This window comes from Zeugodacus cucurbitae, chromosome 2, assembly GCF_028554725.1.
Source record: "Zeugodacus cucurbitae isolate PBARC_wt_2022May chromosome 2, idZeuCucr1.2, whole genome shotgun sequence".
NCBI lineage: Eukaryota > Metazoa > Arthropoda > Insecta > Diptera > Tephritidae > Zeugodacus > Zeugodacus cucurbitae.
The window spans coordinates 61,104,471-61,126,801 of record NC_071667.1 but is presented as its reverse complement, the minus strand read 5'-3'; the positions used below and the strand labels follow the sequence as shown (position 1 = coordinate 61,126,801).

The 22,331-nt window shown below is 38.8% G+C and overlaps 1 protein-coding gene across 2 annotated transcripts in view; it reads left to right on the top strand.

Moving 5' to 3' along the window:
- The first annotated feature begins 1,127 nt into the window (after nt 1–1,127).
- LOC105217213 (probable muscarinic acetylcholine receptor gar-1) overlaps nt 1,128–22,331 on the top strand; it is a 62,302-nt gene continuing 41,098 nt past the window's right edge. For both annotated transcript variants that reach the window (XM_029043465.2, XM_011192109.3), the window contains exon 1: nt 1,128–1,205. The gene's annotated coding sequence lies outside the window, so the exon portion shown is untranslated. The remainder of the gene's footprint in view (nt 1,206–22,331) is intronic.

Sequence of the window (22,331 nt, the reverse complement as noted above, 5' to 3'; positions counted from 1 at the left end):
AGGTTTGAAATCATAGGATGAAAGCAACTGAAAATATTTTTTATCGAAACAAAATCTTCAATGTGTTGGACACCTTATCGCGGGCGTCTTTTTTTGCAGCTTTTCGCCACAGATTACCTTAAATGACATGAAGGTTGAAAGTGTGTATTATGAGGCCGAAGTTCGTACTAACCTTAGCAGTATCTTCTTCCTCAGTTGCTTGTTGAGTATAGGGTTATACTTTCTCCACAAGGCATTAATGAAGATTCCAGTCAACATTTTTATAATGTACATAGCTTCCAAAGTCCTAAAACTATTTCTTATACCAGCATAAGTTTAAATATTCAGTTGATATAAATGATGAGAGCAATCCCAAGCGCATTCATCTATCGCCTCAAGTTTATACCGAACGCCATATTTTTGATTATGAATTTGCACACAAAATTTTACGATTAGGAAAAGTATTACAACTGAAAATATACAAAACACTAAATCTAAATCTTACAAACATACCCATGCAATCCTTTAAGGTTATAAAACGCTGTGGAACTTGTAATAACTTGCAACTACAACATCTTTTAATGATTGCTCGACCCCTCACCACCCACTCTGCCATGTAGTAAGTGCGGTCGTAAACTTAAAAGTTTTATCCAGATTAAATATTTAGCAACCTCACACGTCTGTCAGCACATCTCGAATTCCATACATACTCTATGCATGAAACCTCGTAAATTAATGCCGGGTGTTGGCATTCCAGCACAATCAGAACACTTAGCCGAATTCTCAATGGCATCTTACACATTTGATATGTGGAATTTGTATTAAATAATTAATAATTTTACTATGAGCACGTGCGGAATTTATGCATCCATATTTGTATATAACGGTTGCTTATGCTTTATGTGGCTTATATGTTTGTAACTGTTATTTGGTTTATGTATTGGTAAGGAAAACTGTCGGAGTTGCTGAGGTTTATGGCGCTGACGTAACATTAGATTGGAATTTGATTGCAAATCTCATAGTAATAATTTAATAACGTTTGTGTTGAACCCTTTTCGCAGCAGGAAGGAAGAGTTGGCATTTGAAAGCGCGATTGATTAATTGTTGTGTACAAATTATTTGGGTTGTGAGAAGTATGCATTCAAATTGTTTTTTTTTTTTTTTAATTTCAGATGAATTCATTTAATGGGCAATGCTGCTAATAAAAACAACATATTTCAATAGAGGTAAGTGAAAAAAAATTATATATATCTATAACTAACTAGCGAATTCTCGCACTTTCGTCAATCGCCAATTATTTGAAATGAACATAAAATCGTCATTAAGTACATCTCGAGAACTCCATTAACTACTCAATCGATTTAAATCTTTGGTTATGGACTCGGCATGTATATAAAGGGTTTTGTTTTTAATAGGGACGCTACAAAAGTTGACCGATAGGGACCGCAAACGATGCCATATTTTTGTTGTTAAATCGCCTCTGCCTTTATTCAATGCTTTATAAAAAGTGTTACAGTAATCGGATTTAGTTCAAATATGCACCGTTTCGTTCGATAATCTGTTTCCATCTAGTCGACAACTTCATAATGCCCCCTCGTAGAAGCCCCTTCTTATTTGCGAAGAACTCGGACAACCACCTTTCACAAGTCTCTTTTGAGTTAAACTTTACACCACCAAGGGCGTTCGCTATGGACAGGAACAGTTGGTAATTACTTGGCTCTATGTCCGGGCTATATGGTGGATGCGATAAAATATCCCATCCGAGCTCCCGTAGCTTCTGACGAGTCATCAACGAAGTGTGTGATCTGGCGTTGTCCTGGTGGAACACTACATTCTTCCTCTTGGTCAATTCTGGACGCTTCTGGTCGATCGCCTGCTTCAAGCGGTACAGTTGTTCGCAGTAGATGGTAGAATTAAGCGTCTGGCCATATAGGAGCAGTTCATAGTGGATGATTCCCTTCCGATCCCAACAAATACACAGTAAAACCTTCCTGGTCGTCAATCCCGGCTTGGCCACTGTATGGGACCATTCACCGGCCTTCGACCACGACCGTTAGCGCTTGATATTGTCGTATGTGATCCTTTTTTCGTCGCCAGTTACCATTCGCTTCAAAAATGCCGTTGATTCGGTCCAGAGGGTTTTTTGCGTCAAATCATTGTGTATCCAGCCTTCTGCAGATGGTTTAAAAAGGTTTGGTGACTAACTCCCATCTCCTGGGCGATGTCACGAGATGCCACATGCCGATCTACCTCGATGTTTTCCATGATTTGATCGATATTCGTCGTCACAGGTCTTCCGCCGGCTGACTTATCCATGGTGTCGTTTTCATCCGCTCTGATTGGTCGAAACCATTCCTATGCATGTTCGAAGTGATAGAGTACCAACCCCCAAAACACTATTAATCTCACTGAACGTTTCTCTAGCGGATTTGCCTTTAACGAAGGAAAACTTTAAAATAGCGCGAATTTCGGCGTTAGTGAACTCTATGTTTACACGTCTATAACTGTTGAACGCAATATCCAAACTAATCAGGCATAGCATCGTATTGCCAGAAACTAGATCTGTAGCGCTTTTTCACACTTTTGTTCTGCTCTTATTGAAAAACCCATTATTATACGTTCATACCGGCTGCAGGTCAAAGGTTAAATTTGATAAGCTTTAGCTAAAAATTTTATTATGGATTATTATTTGATTTTCTAATGGTAGGCTTCGCATTCCCTTCTGAAGGCCGGCCGCTGAGATCGAATTAAGGCTTCATTACCATTCTTAGAAACAACAAAAGACTCTCTATATTATAACTATCCGAGCTCTCAAAGAGAGAAAAACGAAAGTCGAAAAAGATTTTTTAATGAGCTAAATTTGCAACTTCGCAAATTAAATTAGACGCTGCAACGTCAAGTGTTGTGAAGATGCCACTTTGCCTGAATATTGACAGACTGTCTCGGGCCGGATTGTTATTGCCGCCATACACTTAATGAAATGAAGTTTAGCAACTTTAATTCACGCTTTCGCAGCAGCAAGCATAAAAAGCATATATTTACGAGAACAACAGTTGCAACAATAACAACAACACCAACTGACTGTAACAACAAATGCGAAAAGTCAGAATGATAAAAAGTGACAAATATATCCAAAGTGCTGAGCATCCAATAAGCAACTATTTTCCCGGGTGAAAAGTCGAGCAGAGATCATGGGAGAGGATGGGAGGAGGGAGGTCCACAATCGTAACGGACGCGGTAGTAAGTCGTTACTACGGCGGCAATTCGGTGGAAGCCTTATCGTTATCAACAGAGCGCAATTTTTTATTGCTTTCACACTTTTTCCCACTTATTTCCCTGTTTTCTGACACACTCATTTGCCATATCACGCTTTCGAAAATAATGTCGCCCTTCAATCTGTTAGCTGTGAAATAGCAAATAAAATTGGAAATTATTCCCGCATCCATTGAGGTGGGGAGGGGACATTTGTAGGCCAAGTGCTGAAAGCAGACGGCGAAATTAGCATGGCAAAATGCAAATACATAAAAACAGAGATGAAGAGCGCGCGATAAAAAAATGTTAAATATTCGTTAGATATTTTTTTATATTTAGTAGGGAGTATTTAAAGCGCGAAATAACGGCAGCCAATGCTAACTAAGTTAACGGGAGTTGAAAGAGAAAAAAAAAGCTAAATTAAGTTCCTCTGGTGGCAGTCTGTTGAATTCTTGACTAGTTGCTTCGCTCTGCATTTCGTTTGCATTCTTTAACATAAATAAATTTAAATGAAGCCAAAAAGTAACAGTTAGATTTGGTGTGTTTATTATGCGCTGCAAAGATTTCGGACTGTGGAAAAAATGGCTGTGTTATCAAAAATAAAATTATGCTAATATTTAAAGTTTTTTTCTCCGAAACAAGAAAATATTTGTGCGCTGGATTTGTGACATTTGGTGTTTGAGAACAACTTCGACTACAAATATGATAAACACGAGTATGCGGAATAGTTTTCTTGGTACAATTTTCCATTTATCCAGAAGAGTAGGTCTTAACTTCCCGAATATTGCTTCGATCTAAAAAAAAATCGATCTTTTGTATCAGCATATAACACTAGCCTGGCCAACACCTACAAAATTTATGCTCTCCATCTAAGTGTCTACACACTTGATCTATGTATATGATTAACTTCCAGACCCATTTCTGATTTGGTTAACAAAAGTTCATCGTAATGTTATGATCCTTTCTCATGTAGTATGCCTTTTATCACCTGCTGGAACTATTAAGCGCTTAGTTGATAGATATAAAGTTTGATCCATGTCGAGGATCGATACTTTTTTTAAGAAAAAAATTCAAAAAGTCCAAATTTAATGGTGAATGTTTATTATCATTCAAAAGGATATTCTTTAAGATTTATGTTTTAAATTTTCTGTCTTTCAAACCTCTCTCTTTTTCTCTCTTTTGACCGCGGCTACGTCTCAGATAGTCTAACCGTTGAGTCCAATTTTCAACTACTCGTTCGAGCATTTCGGCAGGTAACTGGCGAATGACACGCGGGATGTTTTGCTCCAAGGCCTGAATCGAAGCGGGAGTATCTGCATAGACTTTAGACTTTACATACCCCCACAGGAAAATGGAAAATATCCCCACGATTTTGGTGGGCAATCGACGAAGTGTTCTCTCAATAAATCCATTGAAAGATGCAATATATGGGAAGTGGCGTCGTCTTGTTGAAGCCAAATGTCGCCGAGATCTTCTTCTTCTTCTTGACTGGCATAGACACCGTTTACGCGGTTATAGCCGAGTCCAAAACAGCGCGCCACGTATCCCTCGTTCTGGCAGTTTGTCGCCAATTGGTTATACCTTCGGTTATACCAGGTCCCTCTCCAACTGGTCCTTCCATCAAAGTGGAGGTCTCCCTCTTCCTCGGCTTCCACCAGCGGATACTGCATCGAATACTTTCAGAGCTGGAGCACTTTCATCCATTCGAACAACATGACCAGCCAGCGTAGCCGCTGTTTTTTATTCGCTGGACTATGTCTATGTCGTCGAATAACACATACAGCTCATCGTTCCATCGTCTGCGCTATTCGCCGTTGCCAATGTTTAAGGGACCAAAAATCTTCCGCAAAACCTTTCTCTCGATAACTCATAGTGCTGTCTCATCGGATGTTGACATCGTCCACGCTTCTGCACCGTAAAGTAGGACGGAAATAATAAGGGACTTGTAGAGTTTGGTTTTTGTTCGTCGAGAGAGGACTTTAGTTTTCAATTGCCTACTTAGTCCATAGTAGCACCTGTTCGCAAGAGTGATTCTGCGTTGGATTTCCAGGCTGACATTGTTATTGCTGTTAATGCTGGTTCCCAGGTAGACGAAATTGTCTACAACTTCAAAGTTATGACTGTCAACAATGACGTGAGAGCCAAGACGCGAATGCGCTGACTGTTTGTTTGATGACAAGAGATATTTCGTCTTCTCCTCGTTCACCACCAGACCCATACGCTTCGCTTCCTTATCCAGTCTGGAAAAAGCAGAACTAACGGCGCGGGTGTTGTTTCCAATGATATCGACATCATCGGCGTACGCCAGGAGCTGTACACTCTTGTAGAAGATTGTATCTTCTCTATTTAGCTCTGCAGTTCTTATAATTTTTTCCAGCATCAAGTTAAAGAAGTCGCACGATAGTGAGTCACCTTGTCTGAAACCTCGTCTGATATCGAACGGTTCGGAGAGGTCCTTCCCGATCTTGACGCAGCTTTTGGTGTTGCTCAACGTCAGCTTACACAGCCGTATTAGTTTTGCGGGGATACCAAATTCAGACATCGCGGCATAAAGGCAACTCCTTTTCGTGCTGTCGAAAGCAGCTTTAAAATCGACAAAGATATGGTGTGTCTCGATCCTCTTTTCACGGGTCATCTCCAAAATTTGGCGCATGTTGAATATCTGGTCTGTTGTTGATTTTCCAGGTCTAAAGCCACACTGATAAGGTCCAATCAGTTTGTTGACGGTGGGCCTTAGTCTTTCACACAATACGCCTGACAGAACCTTATAGGCGATGTTGAGGAGGCTGATCCCACGGTAATTGGCGCAGATTGTGGGATCTCCCTTTTTGTGTATTGGGCAGAGTACACTAAGATTCCAATCGTCAGGCATGCTTTCTTCCGACCATATTCTGCAAAGAAGCTGATGCAAGCACCTTATCAGCTCTTCGCCGCCATATTTGAATAGCTCGGCCGGCAATCCATCGGCCCCCCCGCCTTATTGTTCTTCAAGCGGGTAATTCATATTCGAATTTCTTCACGGTCGGGCAATGGAACATCTGCTCCATCGTCGTCGATTGGGGAATCGGGTTCGCCATCTCCTGTTGTTGTACTTTCACTGCCATTCAGCAGGCTGGAGAAGTGTTCCCTCCCTAAACTCAGTATACTCTGCTCATCAATAACTAGATCACCTCTGAGGGTACTACAGGAATGTGCTCCGGTCTTGAAACCTTCAGTTAGTCGCCGGATCTTTTCGTAAAATTTTCGAGCATTACCTCTGTCGGCGAGCTTGTCAAGCTCTTTATACTCACGCATTTCGGCCTCTTTTTTTTTTTTGTCTGCAAATTCGTCTCGCTTCCCTCTTCAGCCGAGATCACGAGCTTCAATTTCAGACATCAAATAGTCGGTTATCACGACGCGACGATTATGATCTCACCGGCATCTTTTTTAAAGAAATATGGACCGATGATTCCACCGGCCGACAAATCACACAAACCATTGCTCTTTGTGTATGAAATAACAGCTCTTAAATCTCTTGAGGTTGCTCTTTGTCACAAATTCGGCAATTTTGCTTGCCATTGAGTCAAAAATGGGCCTCATCGCTGAATGGAATTTGGGTTGAAAACGTCGGATCTTCTTGGAAATTTTCAAGAGTCCATAAAGCGAAGCGATGTTGATTTGTATGGTCGAGCGGCTTCAGTTCTTGCATAAGCTGTATTTTGTACGCTTTAAATTTTGAGATCTCGACGTAAATGCGCCAAGTCTTTCCATATGTCAGTCCGAATTAATGCGAACGGCGCCGAATCGACTCTTCACGGTTTTCGTGTATACTCTCAGCTACGGCTGCTATTTTTTCTTCACTGCGTGGTAGACGTGGTGTCCGAGACGTGGAGCGCGAGAAACACATTCTTTGCAGATCGTGAATTTTCGTAATAAAATTGAACAATTTGTAAAAGTTGTTCAGGCGTAAGTCTTTCCAATGATGGAATGCCAAACAGTACTGAACAAAAGTAACATGACAGCTTGTCACGACTCACGCGTGATCTGCCAAAAAAAAAAGGCTATTGAAAAAAGTACCTCTACTTGGATCACCTGATATATCAATCCGCTCGTGCAAACCACAGTTTATTAGTAAAACATGCATATTTGTGTTTAACCGCAAGGAGCCAAAAGCGAATGCAAAGTCAAAGTTTTATTTATTCATTTACTTTTTGGTTTGCATTCAACTTAATTAACCAAAATAAAATCCGCACGAATAGCCAACACAATACAAAGGTAAAACTGGAATATATACATAAGATATCAGCCAAAGCAGTGAGCTCGTTAAATCCTTTAAACAATGGAGAATAAAGTAAAATGCTCAAAAGCCGGATAATTTAGAGACATGCTCTGACAGGTGAACCAGTTGCATTGCAAAACTACAAATGTATTATATGCTGAAATATATTATATATTACCACAATACAAATGGCAGCCATATGCAAGCACGTCGGCATTGCAACTTTGCAGCGAATCCTTGCAACGAAGTTCACTCTGTATATCCTTAATAAGGATGCGCTGCTAGTTTTACGTGTAGTAAGCAATGGCAAACGAAGAAAAAATTCCACTTGTGGTTTTAGTAATCACTTCTACAGCTGCAGCTGCAACTGTTGATGAACACACGCGGTGGACTGGCATACCAAATTGGTTGGGTGCACAATTTTTTTTTTAACCATCCGACCATTTCGTTTCATTTCTTTCTTGTGGCGCAATCCTACTCAATTGAGTACTTAGTTTTGTTCCGTTGGCGTTTTCATTTCTACATGGATTTGTTACAATTGCCAGTGGCTGGTATTTTCGATTTTCATGGTAGGAAGGTCTTGCTGCACGTTCTTTTCGTTTTAATTAACCATTCTTGCTTTAGTGTAGTGATTTGTGCTCACGGCAATATTGCTGTGCTCGCAGCACTTTTAGCAGGAAGTTTAATTTTCTCGCTATAATTGCGGGAATATGGCAAAAAATGGGTGAAATCGTTGATTGACAGCAAGGCAACCGATGAAATTTTGCTTTCATACTGGAAATGTGAGGGTGTTTTGATCAGTCAGTGAACTTTTGAGTAGAAGCTACTGTCTTTTGGTTATGGAGCTTTTCAATGTTTGACTCAGTGAAAGAGAATAGCACAGAGTTTTTAAGGTCGTTAAGGTCCATACTGAATATGGAACTATACATTTTTGTAGGGTGTAAAGAGTCGTTTAAAAATAATACCAGAACTGATCTATAATTAAAATTTATAATCGACAATAATAGTCTTGCTAGTGTTCAGACCTTCTCCAACGTTTTCTCGAACACATTCAATTTGACAAGCATACTACTTCGAAGACTTTATAGAATCTCTAATGTATTAGGAAGGATCTAACGTAAGATGAAGCTCGACAAGCATGCATTTGATATGATCACAAACTTTTTGCTATCTGAGAAGCATTAACCCTCAACCAACTAACATTTTTTGATTATCCAGCAACATTACACTAACTTTTTTAATTTTTTTGATAATTTCTTTGGACTTCCGGAAACATATTTACAATACTACAGTAATATCCTCGATTTCAGACATTGAAAGCTCTAGAACATTAGAAGAATACCTAGTCTAAATTACATGTTCCATTAATGTAATATCGTTCTGTGCTGATGGCACTGACCTCTCGAACTGCCCTCGTAAATAGTAAATGTTAAGCTCTGTGAATTCGCTTCACTTTCAAATCACACAAACTCTGTCAGTCATAAAATAATTTCAATGCATAATTGTCGTCTCAATAATCGAGAGAAAAAAAGCTTAATGCTTTTGAATATTAATTAAAAATTACCATATTTATTAGCTTATAAGATTGCCATATAACGTATACATTATCGAGGAAAAACTGCTCACGGCGTTGAAAGGAATTGCAATGATTCAATTTTTGATAATGGGTTAGGCTAATGAGAGGCATTTCTGCTAATTGCTTTTCTGTGTTTATAAGTAGTGAGAAAAGGATTATTTGATAATTGTTGTATGGAGGGATTACTGTTAAATCAGTTGTCAAAGCGAAGACCTGTTTTTGACACATGTGCTTAGTGCACTTTGTCAAATAATAGTGCAAAGATTTATACCATGGAAATCAAACATGGATGCTAGGGTGAAGAAGGCAGCTTTAGCACTATACACTTGCAAACGGATGGTTGGACCAAAATTAGGACTAACACCCCGCGTATCACATTGGCTCTACACGGCTGTGGGAAGGCCGATTATGACATATGGAGCTCTGAGAACAACGCCGAGCCAGGAATTAGATGCGATTTTGTATTTACTGCCTATAGATCGATTCTGTAAACAAGAGGCAGCGAAATCGGCACTTAGACTAAGAGAATCTTCACTACTGCAATAACTTCTAGTATACTCGGCAAGTTGCCAGTTCTACCATATATTACGGACTTTTGTATAGAAATGAATTTAAACTCGGACCTACACAAATCCTTCCCTTTTAGAGAGGAGTAGGATATAGGATATGGTGGACAAAGATTCAGAGATAATTATCTTGACAGACATTCTGTAGATACGGCTGAATCGCAATGGAAACAATCAACGACTTGCATCGTAAGCAGACAAAGGTGGCCTAAGTGGAATACGAGCCGCACTTGTCGCTTATTGAAATTTGAGAAGAATGACACAAGAACCCTTGTAGGGGTTTTAACGGGTCACTGTCTTATTGGGAGATACGCCATGAGACTGGGGATACATTATAAGGATTACTGCAGAAGCTGCCATGAAGAAGGAGAGACGATTACACGCCTTCTATGTGGATGTAAGGCTCTGTATAGGAAAATAATCGCAACTATTGGCCGCTGTTTTCTCGATGATGTGGGCGAAGTTGCTCATGTTAAATTGTGTGAACTTTTTCACTTTATCAAGACCACGGGGTGGTTCCAAGATGACTCAATAGTGTGAGGGATCTCAGTCCCCGTTGGGTTCAAAGTGGGCCTAGGTGCGTCGTTTGACAACCACTTAAGCTATACCGTTAACAAGTTTTGAAATAGCGTAAAAGTTGCTAAGTTCGGCGTCCTCTATAATATCTAACTGTTTATGTTCGCCTGAAATTTCCTCTGTCCGAAATTTCGGCATTTAAATATACCAATTATGTTATATAATATTCAAGATAGTCGATGAAAATAATTCTATGCGAATCTTAAAATATAGGCGTCAAACCTTTGCCGGCTGACTCTAACTTCTCGCACTTTTATTTAACACTGGCGACCCACTCGGGCTGAACTGTCGATTCAAATCATTTTTGATCCCTTGTCACTGATCGGAATTCTCATTCGTCGTTTTTTATATCCAGCTTTCATATATCCAAATATTCATTAATGACGTATATCGACTTTTTTAAGTTTCCGTCCGTAAATTTCTTTTTGGACATCTAGCACTTTCCTCAAAGTTAGAATATTCCTCTCATAGAAGATCTTAGTTCACTCATCAAATTTCTTTCCTTGAAAGATTTGCTTAATTCTCTCAAAAAGTCAATAATTGTGGTTGAGATTTAGTGTCAAGAGTGAGATACGTAATTATTTCTTCAACTTAGTCCCGTCTTCTTCATCTAATATCTACTCATATTATATTCGAAATTCTCTGCACAGAGATGATACATCCAATATCAATATAATCACAATGAGGCGGCAATTTGACAACACGTTTTCAGCGCGCAACAGACGACGGCGCGAGAAACAGCAACAGCAGAAGGCAACCAACAAAAATTAAAAAAACAAACAGCAGTTTTAATAACGTTAGCAATACCAATAAAACATCATTAATCACTTTTAATGTCGACAAAAGTGGCATGCCACACACACTACGCGTTCAATATGCAACGAACACTTGTTTGCCACACCAGTAACGGTAAGAGTATAACGGCGACAGTGGGTGACAAAAAGTTTAATTATGTTTTTCGGCAAATGTCGCAAGTCGATTCGTTTAAGTATGGCTGTTTGTTGTTGTATGTGTTTGTGCTCCTCCTACCCTTACGCGTTTTTGTTGCGAGCGCATACTTTATGCGACATTGCCAAGCTACTTGGGCCTCAACTTTCAGCTGGCGTGCGCAAGTGGCCCGTAGTATGTATGCAGTCATGTAAGTACAAGTATGACACAAAGCATGCCAAAAAGTTGCCCCTCAAGTTGCAAACACTCAAAAGCTCAAGACTCAAGACTCAAGACTCAAGATTGTTGCTTCCCTTGTTATTGCGTTTTGCTTGCTTTCTTCTTGCGCTCGCTCTCGTTACATTTTTAATGCCCGCTACTCAAGTGCTGATATGTTGTTATAGTGACAATTATTGTTGTTGTTATTTTGATGAATTTTCGAAATTTAACTCCCACTCTTCGTGCTCCCCTGCTTGGCGACTGCTATCGACACACCATCATACTTCAGCGCACACTTTCGGCTTTCGGTTTTCGGCCTTTGAGCAAACTTGTGCTTCTTTGATTTCCTTCGACTCGTTATCACATTTTACGGCTTTTGTTGTGCGGATTTTGTGGTTTTGCATTAGATTACGTTTTTTTTTGTCGATTATCATTCATTTTTCGCTTCGCTTTTATGCTTTAATTTATGCTTCGTATTTAACGGCATTATTATCGTCGTTTCTGCTTTATCGAAAGTCTCTTCCGCTATTTTTTTTTTAGTTTTTTTATTTATTTTTTGTTGTATTTTTTATATGCTTTTCCTTGGTATTTTTATGACTTATATTAATTGATAAACACTTTGTTCGTTTACACTGCTGCATGACTGTCTTGAAACGCTAGGGGGCGCTATATCAGTTACTTTTTTTATGGTGCTCCACTGCAGTTTCCAGTCAAGTGTTTAAGCATAAAAGAAAGCTGCGTTTCTCTGTGGGCTCTGCAGTGGACGATAAGTTGTTGAATGCGAAAGTGATTAAGAAATCAAAGTTAGTCGCTAATGCGAATACTTTTCAAGTGTAAAACAAGTGGGAAGTTGCTAATATTCTAGTGCTATTATTACAGCATTTTTATATTTTAAGTAGGTAATTAAAATTTTTATGAGTCATACCTTTTCAAAACGTGTCTCAATAAAATGATAATTGAATCATATTCGTTTTTAAATAGATATAAGATTTTATAACTTGTTGTTCGGCTTAAAAAAAAAACAGATTCAATAAATAAAGAACTAGTGAAAAAAAGAATATTCGTTTGTAGACTACACTTGGCAGTCTGGAAGACGGAAGTTAATAACGTTTTTGACCATAATTTTTAAATTTTACCTTTTGCTTTGATCTCTCTCTCGGCGATTTCATGCAAACGGTACATGCCTTGAGATCTGAGAATATAAATGTCACAGGAGTGAGATTCGTAAAATTCGTAAAATAAATTTTCCGAAATTTTGGCATTTAAATATACCAATTATGTTATATAATATTCAAGATAGTCGATGAAAATAATTCCCTGTGAATCTTAAAATATAGGCGTCAAACCTTTGCCAGCTGACTCTAACTTCTCGCACTTTTATTTAACATTGACGTCCCAATCGGTTTGAACTGTCGATTTAAATCATTTTTGATCCCTTCACACTGATCGGAATTCTGTCGTTTTTTATGTCGAGCTTACATATATCCAAATATTCATTAATGATGTGTCTCTCTTTGGATAACTTGGTATAACTTGATCTACAACATTTTGCGGTGATCCAAATTGAGTTTAGTGTCTGTTTAAAGTTTCCGGCTGTAAATTTCTTTTTGGACATCCATACGGTTCCGCTTCCACGGTGCTATATACACAGTACGGAATTTAGTATATCACTAACGTATAATTAGCTGGGAAAATGCTCGTGAAACTACTTTTTGGTATCACATTTATTACAGTTTTCGCTTATACTAAGGGTGATCCATTTCGAGGATTCCAACTGTTTTAAAGAAAAATACACAGAAAATTCAAATTTAATGGGGAATGTTTATTATCACTCCAAAGAACATTCTTTGGTATTTATTTTTTAAAGTTTTTCTCTTTCAAATGTTGACCGCGGTTACGTCTCATATGGTCCGACCGTTGATCCAATTTTCGATGACTGGTTCGAGCATTTCGACTGGTAACTGGCGAATGACACGCGTGATGCTTTTCGAAACGTGATTGTCCGCATAGACTTTAGACTATACATATCTCCACATATCTCTCGGCTCAGTGAAGTGTTTTCTCAATAAATCTATTGATTGTAGGAAGTGGAGCCGTCTTGTTAAAACCGAGATCACAAGCTTCAATTTCAGGCATCAAATTGTCGGTTATCATAGCGATAAGGGACGCCATTGACGGTTACGTTCTCACCGGTATCATGTTTGAAGAAATATGGGCCGATGTTTCTACTGGCCCACAAACCACACCAAACCGTTGTTTTTTCTCGATGAAATCCCATGCTTTTGAATCTCTTCAGTTTGCCCTTCGTCCCAAATGCTGCAATTTTGCTTGCTTACATATCCATTGAATCAGAAATGGACCTCAACTCGCTGAACAGGATTTGGCTCGAAATCGTCGGAGCTTCTTGTAACTTTTCAAAAGCCCATAGAGCGAAGCGTTGTCGCTTGGGAAGTTCGAGCAGCTTCCGTTCTTACACAAATTTTATTTTGTATGCTTTAAATTTGAGATCTCGACGTAAAAAGTGCCCAGTTGTTCCATACATCTGTCCGAGTTGCTGCGAACGGCGTCGAATCGACTTTTCACGGTCTTCGTGTACACTCTCAGCTACGGTTGCTATATTTCCTTCACTGCGTGGTAGACGTGGTCTATTCGGTCGAATATTATCCAATACTGAATGCTGGGTCTCAAGATGGGTGATGGTGTTGTGAATAGTATGCTCAGTATGCCGTTTATTTTGACCATAGTTGAGTGCGAGAAACACATTCTTTAAAGTAGAACAATTTGTAAACGTTGTTCAAGCGTAAATCTTTCTATGATGAAACTGCAAACAATACTGAACAAAAATAGCATACCAGATTGACACAACTCCCGCGTGATTTGTCAAAAAAAAGCAACTGAAAATTGTACCTCTACTCGAATCACCCGATAAAATCATTTAGTCCCTTACATTCATTAGTATAGCTTGAAATCAACTTAACCAAGAACTCATCTAAAATATCATGACAACTTAATGTCAATAAAATATCTCAAAATTGATTTCGAGACTATGAGAATGAAAATTTTGTGGACGGGTGGATCGTCTAGAAAGATTTCATCTATATTTTTTTATCTCTAAATTAAAGTATTCTCAAGACAGCATGTCCACCAGTATTTAGTATAAACATTAGTGAAACTAATGGTCGAAAATGGTGTCCAAAAAGGGTATGCACCGAATAAAATTTGTTTCATCATAACCAGAAGGTTATGCTAAAAGAAAATCCCAGTGAAAATCGAAATTCCGACTACGAAGATAAGACAATAATTGCGTTAGAATACACACAATTTATCGCATTCTAATGCCTGTTGGCCTTTTGTTTCAATATCAAGTATGCACAAATATGCTAAAGTTATATAACAAACGTCAAAAAATAATAAACAAATGTAGAAATTATGTCAACAAATAACCTCTAATCTCACAAACATACTTCCCTGTAATACTAAGTCCCAAAGGCACACACAGGCGTCACATGAAGACAAAGCTTTACTAAATGCAACAATTATCGATTATAGCAGACTGCTTGAATGGCTGTATGTATGTATGTATGTATGTTTGTATGTGTGGCTTGGCATGACTGTTTCCCCACTTGGTTTACCACAAAGTTTGCTTCTAAATAGTTGGTATAGTTGTGCTTTCTGGTATAATGACAAAGTTGCAGTAAGCAAACATGTGAGCACACACATTACTCTCACATACACACACAGAGACATGAATAAACAAACTTGCACATGCTTGTAAACATCTGTATATGCACACACTCTGGCTTCCTGCAGCATTTCTGTTTTCGCATTCATTTGCGCACACACACGCTCGCATTTAAGCTGATGCCTTGTTTTTATTGTTGTTTTTGTTGTTGTTATTTGCTTGCTTGTAGCGCTGTGCAGCATTTTAATATTAACGTCGTCATCAGCCTTATGACATTCACCTTTTCACTTCCTCATTTATGTCTTCACCTTCACATCTGCCATCAACGGTAGCATTTCCTTTCTGTTGAGAGGAAGCCGCACATGCCGCATGCCACATTGCCGCAAACTGCTCAACATCCACAGTCTGCAACGAAGCACATTTTGTTCTACACATTTTTGTTCAAAAGTTTGTTTCATTCGGTGCACTCACTTTACTTGCATTTAGAATTTTCCATTTGCAATACACTAAACCGAGCATAATGCGACGTTTATTTCCGGTAAATATGTTGGCACTGTGAGAAATTATCGCTTAAATCTTGATGATTTGTCAGTTTGTTGAAGTCTTCATGGGGAATGGGATTTTCATTTAAAAAGTTGAGAACCAAAAGATTTTCAAATGTGATGTGGCTTTAGGCCTGACCACTGCAGTGTCTTCCAAGCAGAGGTCGCTGCGTTTAAAGCAGCAGTGGGCGCACTGCTCCGTATGGTGACCTCTTTTAGAGAGGTATGTATTCTTTCCGACAGCAGAGTGACAATACTGGCATTGGTATCGATGACCAGCGAGTGTCTTAGATCCTTATCAATAGTTGCTAGCTACTATGTTATCCGACTAGTGTGGGTATCCGGTCACCGCGGAATCGTTGGTAACTGTACAGCGGACAAACTTGCAAGGGAGGGCACCCTAGCAACATTGTCGTCGGAATGGGAACGGGTTGGTAGTCCATGGTTCACCAGCGCAAGAGAGCTGGACATGCAGACTACGCATGTGCTCGTCAAACGCTGGTCAACAACCAACACTTGTGTAGTGGCGAGGTCCTTTTGGCCCTCTGTGGAGCGTAAGATGTCCTCTCAATTGTTTTCTCTGGGCAAGGTCCATCTAAGCGCGATCATTGGTGTGCTTACTGGACATTGTCCAATGGGTACCCATGCGTTGAGACTTGGGATCGTGGCTGATGTAAGTTGCCAAAGCTGTATGGAGGAGAGCGAGGTGGAATCATCTAAGCATTTCCTTCTCCATTGTCCAGCTTTTGCCAGACTGAGGTTGAAACAACTCGGAAGGCTCTTTTTCGGCGATCCTAGCGAATTGGCTGGAGTCGACATTTGCCGCCTAAAGAAATTCGTAACAGATTCCAAGCGTTTTGCTGAACCTTAAGGGTCTTTGATCCACAGGGAGTTTTACTGGTATCACAATGGACAGCGCTATAAGCTAAGAGATCTTCTGTATAGAGATCCGCCTACAAACCTAACCTAACTTAACCTAGTATTTGGAAAAAAGTATGGCATTAGGAAAGGGTATATTAGGATGTAATTTTTTTGAGGAAAGTGGGCGTGGACCCACCCTCAAATAGATTTTTTGTATATATTTCGCAAACTAATAAAGCTATATAAACCAAACTTTCTGCAGTCACTTCCTTTACATACCTCATGACACACCATAAAAATTGGTGAATTCGGATAATAACCACGCCCACCGCCCATACAAAGATTATGTTGGAAATTATAAAAAATGCGTTAAATCACTATCGAAAATATCAGAACACTAAATTTCATAGATGGAATAACAGAATGAAGCTGCCCTCAGATTTAAAAAAAAGGAAATGAGCGTGTCTCCTCTCATTTATGGATCAAAAACCATATCTCAGAAACTACTCGACCGATATCTATGAAATTAGGTATATAATATTTTCTCGACACCCTGATGACATGGATGAAAATCCGGATCGATGATCGATGAAGGCTGTTAATAAAATTTTAAGTGTATGGCCATGTGAGATCTGGAAGCATTTTTTTCAGATGGTAACCACCAGTATGGTGGCATAAAACTATGATTTTGTATATCAGTTAGGTTTTAAATACTTTTATGATATATTTCGCTTCTACATATCTATATATATATATATGTATACATTCATGTGTATTAGTTGAGGGCAAATATATGGCCATATTCCCACTCAATTTTTATCCAAGTTTTTTTCGCAAAATTACGAGCTTTGCATCATTGTGGCTTCAAAATAAATGTGTATACTTGAGTATATATACCACTAGTATGTATTATCCATCTACTACTGTGTGTATGTATATGATGAAAACCTTGCGATTTTAATAGAACATATCATTAGTTAAGCTCATTAAAGCCTAGCGCATACTAAAAAAAAATGACAGTCTAAGTGCCTTCGCATGTATGCATTGTTGTATTACACTCAATTACTAATAATAATATATATTTTTTCTGAGTGAGTCTCTCCACTGCAATGGTAGCTGCAGTAGCAAAATTTTCTACGAATGTGGGCACGCATATATGCAGTTATTATATATGTATGTACCTATGTATGTCTGCCTATATTCGCCTACATAAAATATTCACAGCCCATGAGCGAAAAGTAAAACAACAGCACAGCAATTGCAGTTGGAGTGGCAAAAACAAAAGGCAACAACAATGTTCACAACAGCAAAGAAATTACACAACAAAAACAACAATTTTGCTGTATAGTTTGAATATAAACAACAACAAATGCTGCAAAGAAAGCACACAACAGCAAAAACAATGAAAAAAAGGTATGATAACAAAGCAAAAACAACAATGGCTGCATTAATAGAAAAAAAGGTGTCAAGGGTCAGATTGTCTGTGAGCCTTTGAATGCGCGCGTTCGTTGGTAGCTTAACGGTTTACTAAATGATTTCACAAGGATTTTTCACTGACAGATTTCAACTCAAGTGCATGCGTTCACATGGATTAAACATATACTATATATTTTTCTGATTTTTTGAAATACTTTAAAAATTTAATTTCCAGAAAATGATTTTACTCTTGAAATATGAAAGGCAACTGCATATGTGTGAACTGTAAATTTTGTAAGGTTATCTGATTGAAGTGCTCAGTCAAGTATAGTCGAAAATCGACTACAGTTGAACTACATAACTCGAAATTCTCCATAACTCGAACTTTTGAATAGGCAATTGAATCGAAATTTCATACAAATTACCTTCCGCAACTCAGAAGTCTGTCTAACGTGAAGTTTTTTGTGGATTATGGTGATTCGAGTTAGGGAAGTTCAACTTTATATCAAAGATGTTTGCCATTTGATTTTTATAACCAAGAGGTGGGTGTATAGTTAAGTTGTTGTAAAGTTGCTCCAGATGGTACAAACGATTACGGGACAAAAATCAGAAATTAGTCTTTCCAAGTTTTTATAAATTCTCCTATTCAAATACATTTTAATTAAATACTTACAATATATGTAAAATAATGATACAATGCATGTAAAGATACAATACGTAACATTTATATAACTGTATATACATATATAAGAGTGTTGCAATAGGCTTCAGTGTATGTAAAGGGGTATTCAATAAGAGAGAGTGTAAGTACATTCGATGCCATTATGTATGGAACTCGATTTCTTTTGCATGGCCAACACGTCCACGCTTGCAGAAGTCCAGACGCTGAACCCAATTTTCGACGGGTTTCAAGCATAAATCGGACGATACTGCTACAATTTCACGATAGATACTCGTACGAAGTTCATCAATCGTCGCTTAGACCATAGACTTGACGGAACCCCACAGGACATAGTCTAACGGCGTCAAATCGCACGACCGAGGCGGCCAATTGACTGGGCCATTTCGTGAGATAACACTTTCACCAAATTTGGTTTTTAATAAATCGATTGTGATATTCGCTGTGTGGCTTGTGGCGCTGCCCTGTTCGAACCACATATTGTCCAAGTCCATATCATTCAATTCGGGCCAAAAATATTCGGTTATCATTGAGCGGTAGCGATTCCCATTCACAGTAACGTGTCGGTCTTGATCATCACGGAAGTAGTACGGCCCAATGACGTCGCCGTCCCATAAACCACATCAAACCGTAATGTTTTCGGGATGCAATGGTGACTCATGGTCTTTCTCGACGAACCAAAATCAAACTCTACAAGTCGCTTATCATTCCCGCCCTGCTGTATGGTGTAGAAGCTTGGACGATGTCAACATCAGATGAGACGACACTAGGAGTTTTCGAGAGGAAAATTTTGCAGAAGATTTATGGACTCAAAATCTCAGTATCAACTACAGTATGGATCAAATCTTTCATGAATATTTGAAAATCAACTACGAACCAAGTGAGTTCTCTGAACACTCTCAATGACTCCGTTGGAGATATGAAAGATTCCACGTCTCGTTGAAACAGTGAGCATTGAAAAAAATGTAAATTTATGGCGTTTAGACCTCTGAAGTTGTAGATAATTTCGTTTACCTAGGGACCAGCATCAACACCGATAATAATGTCAGCCTTGAAATCCAACGCAGAATCACTCTTGCCAACAGGTGCTACTTTGGACTGAGTAGACAATTGAAAAGTAAAGTCCTCTCTCGACAAACAAAAACTAAACTCTACAAGTCCCTCATCATTCCCGTCCTACTTTATGGTGCAGAAGCGTGGACGATGTCAATATCCGATGAGACGACACTAGGAGTTTTTGAGAGAAAGGTTTTGCAGAAGATTTATGGTCTCTTAAACATTGGAAACGGTGAATACCACAGAAGATGGAATGATGAGCTGTATATGTTATTCGACGATATAGACATAGTCCAGCGAATAAAAAAACAGCGGCTACGCTGGCTAGGTCATGTTGTCCGAATGGACGAAAACACTCCAGCTCTGAAAGTGTTCAATGCAGTACCCGCCGGAGGAAGCCTAGGGAAGGCCTCCACTCCGTTGGAGGGACCAGGTGGAGAGCGACCTGGTTACACTTGGAATCTCCAACTGGCGCCGAACTGCGAAGGAAATAGAGGAATGGCGCGCTCTCATCGATTCGGCTATAACCGGCGAAACGGTTGAACGCCAATCACATACAATGGTGACTCATGGAGTACGTGTGGATCGCTGCCTGACCAATAACGCATATTTGACTTATTGACGAAGCCATTCAGCCAGAAATGTGCTTCATCGCTGAAGATGATCAGCCCAATTCACGAACATACCACGATTCTGGTAGTGTTCAGTTCAGGCGTCAGTTCTTGCGTCAATTTGATCTTGTAAGATCTGAGAGACTGATTTGATGCGCTAGCAGCAGCAATATTCTCGACACTACGGACACATCTTTGTCTCACTGACACGGGAACATTTTGCACTGTGCCTGTGGATTCAAATTTTTCCACTAGACGATCAATTGTTGATCTGACAGTACGATTATAACGACCATATATTGGACGTAGCGTCTTAAAAATGAGGGCACTGACTCCGGTGGTAAATTTTAATAATTTCGACTCGTTGTTGGATCGTATATGAAATGGCAACCCTTACTGTGGCGTCGTTTGCTGTCCTTATTAATCTACTTTTGTGACGTCCCTTTTGAAAAACCCTTTATAAATTTAAATACAAGATATTTGTATACATAGCAATACATATCTCCACGTATGTACACCGCCAAGTTAATTTTCAGCCTGATTATGTTGACACAAAACGCTTTCTGTTTACAAAAAATAAGTTTTGCTCCTACTCAGACGCATTCCCAATCTTGGCATCAACTCAACTCAAATAAAAGGTAAAAAGGTAATATGCTGAGGTTGTTGGCTGTTGACATTCACAGACTACAGGCAGTTTCCGACTTCCGCAAACGTAGACATATGCACATTGATACGTATGTATTTAAATAGAAGCATATATTCACATTAAAAACCTATATACAGTTGCTATTTCCTTTACAAGTTTTTCGTTTGAAATATACATATGTACAGCTAAGCATATAAGAACACCACTCCAACCATATGTAAGCACGTGCCTTTTCAGCCTTTTCAGCGGCTAATGCCACCTTAACACCACTCATTATTGTTATTACTCATGTCCACATGCATTTTGTATGTCTTTTTGCCAAGCAATTTGCATACGCACGCGATAATATGCGTCGCAAAAGCCACACAGCGATTATCGGTGCGCCACGGCGTATGAGTGTTCTCCTCTACATAGCTATCGCACACACATGCTTGTGTTTTCTTCTTTTTTATTTACTTTTATTACAATGTTCTTATTGGTGTTTCGGTCTGCTGCGTACATACAAACAAACACCAATAACTTTTATATATTAGTGCGTGTAACCCACTCTCCCTCTCTCTCTCCGTGTGTTTTAGCAAATATTTGCTCTAGTACATATAATAATGGAGTAATCAAACGCTTATTTGCATGTTGTTAAATCTATATTACCGGCATTAGGGCTTGTAGAAATTGTGCATTATTCAGCACTTAATAAAATCGCTAATACGATAATAATGCTAAACTTCTCAACTCGTTAAAAGCGCACATTTTATTTGCACGCAATTTTTAATGTTTATTCGCACGCATGCCAATTGAAGTGGGGGGTGTGTGTGTGCGTGTGTTGTATAAACGGTGGTGAAATTGCTGTGAAAACAATAAAATAATTCATCGGAACATTTGGCCTTCTGCGAAAGAATTTTATTGTTGTAGTTACAATGTAGGTGAGAAATAAAAATTACGGTAGCTCTTTCCAAGAAGAACTTTAGAATTTTTTATTTAATTTTGATCTAAAAATGAGAGTTGTGTTGTTGCGATTTTGGTATTAGGTCTACAACTTTGCTTCTGCCGTTTTTTTGTAAATTTAAGGTTTTTTTTATATAAAAACGGTTACCAATGTCAATGAGACTCAGCCGCACTTTTCTTGGAATTAAAAAATAAAAGCAAAATTTTACGCAAATGTCGAGAATTCGGCTCAAAAAGTGACATTTTCAGTTGAGAATAAGTTTGGGATGCAACCAGATCTCTACAAATATTTTATTGGGTTAATGTTGGCACAAATGTCCAAGATCGATATAAAACGATTTAATCGATATAATCGACCAGTGCTTGACCCTAGAGACATCTATTGGAAAACGGCGGAAGCAAAGTTGGAGACCAAATATATTTATTTAAGATATTTATAATTTTTGTAAACAGATTTACAGCAACTGTAACTAGCTGCCCAGAAATCATTAATATTAGAATTGAAGACGGATAATATATCAGATAACAAAGCATGAGCGATGT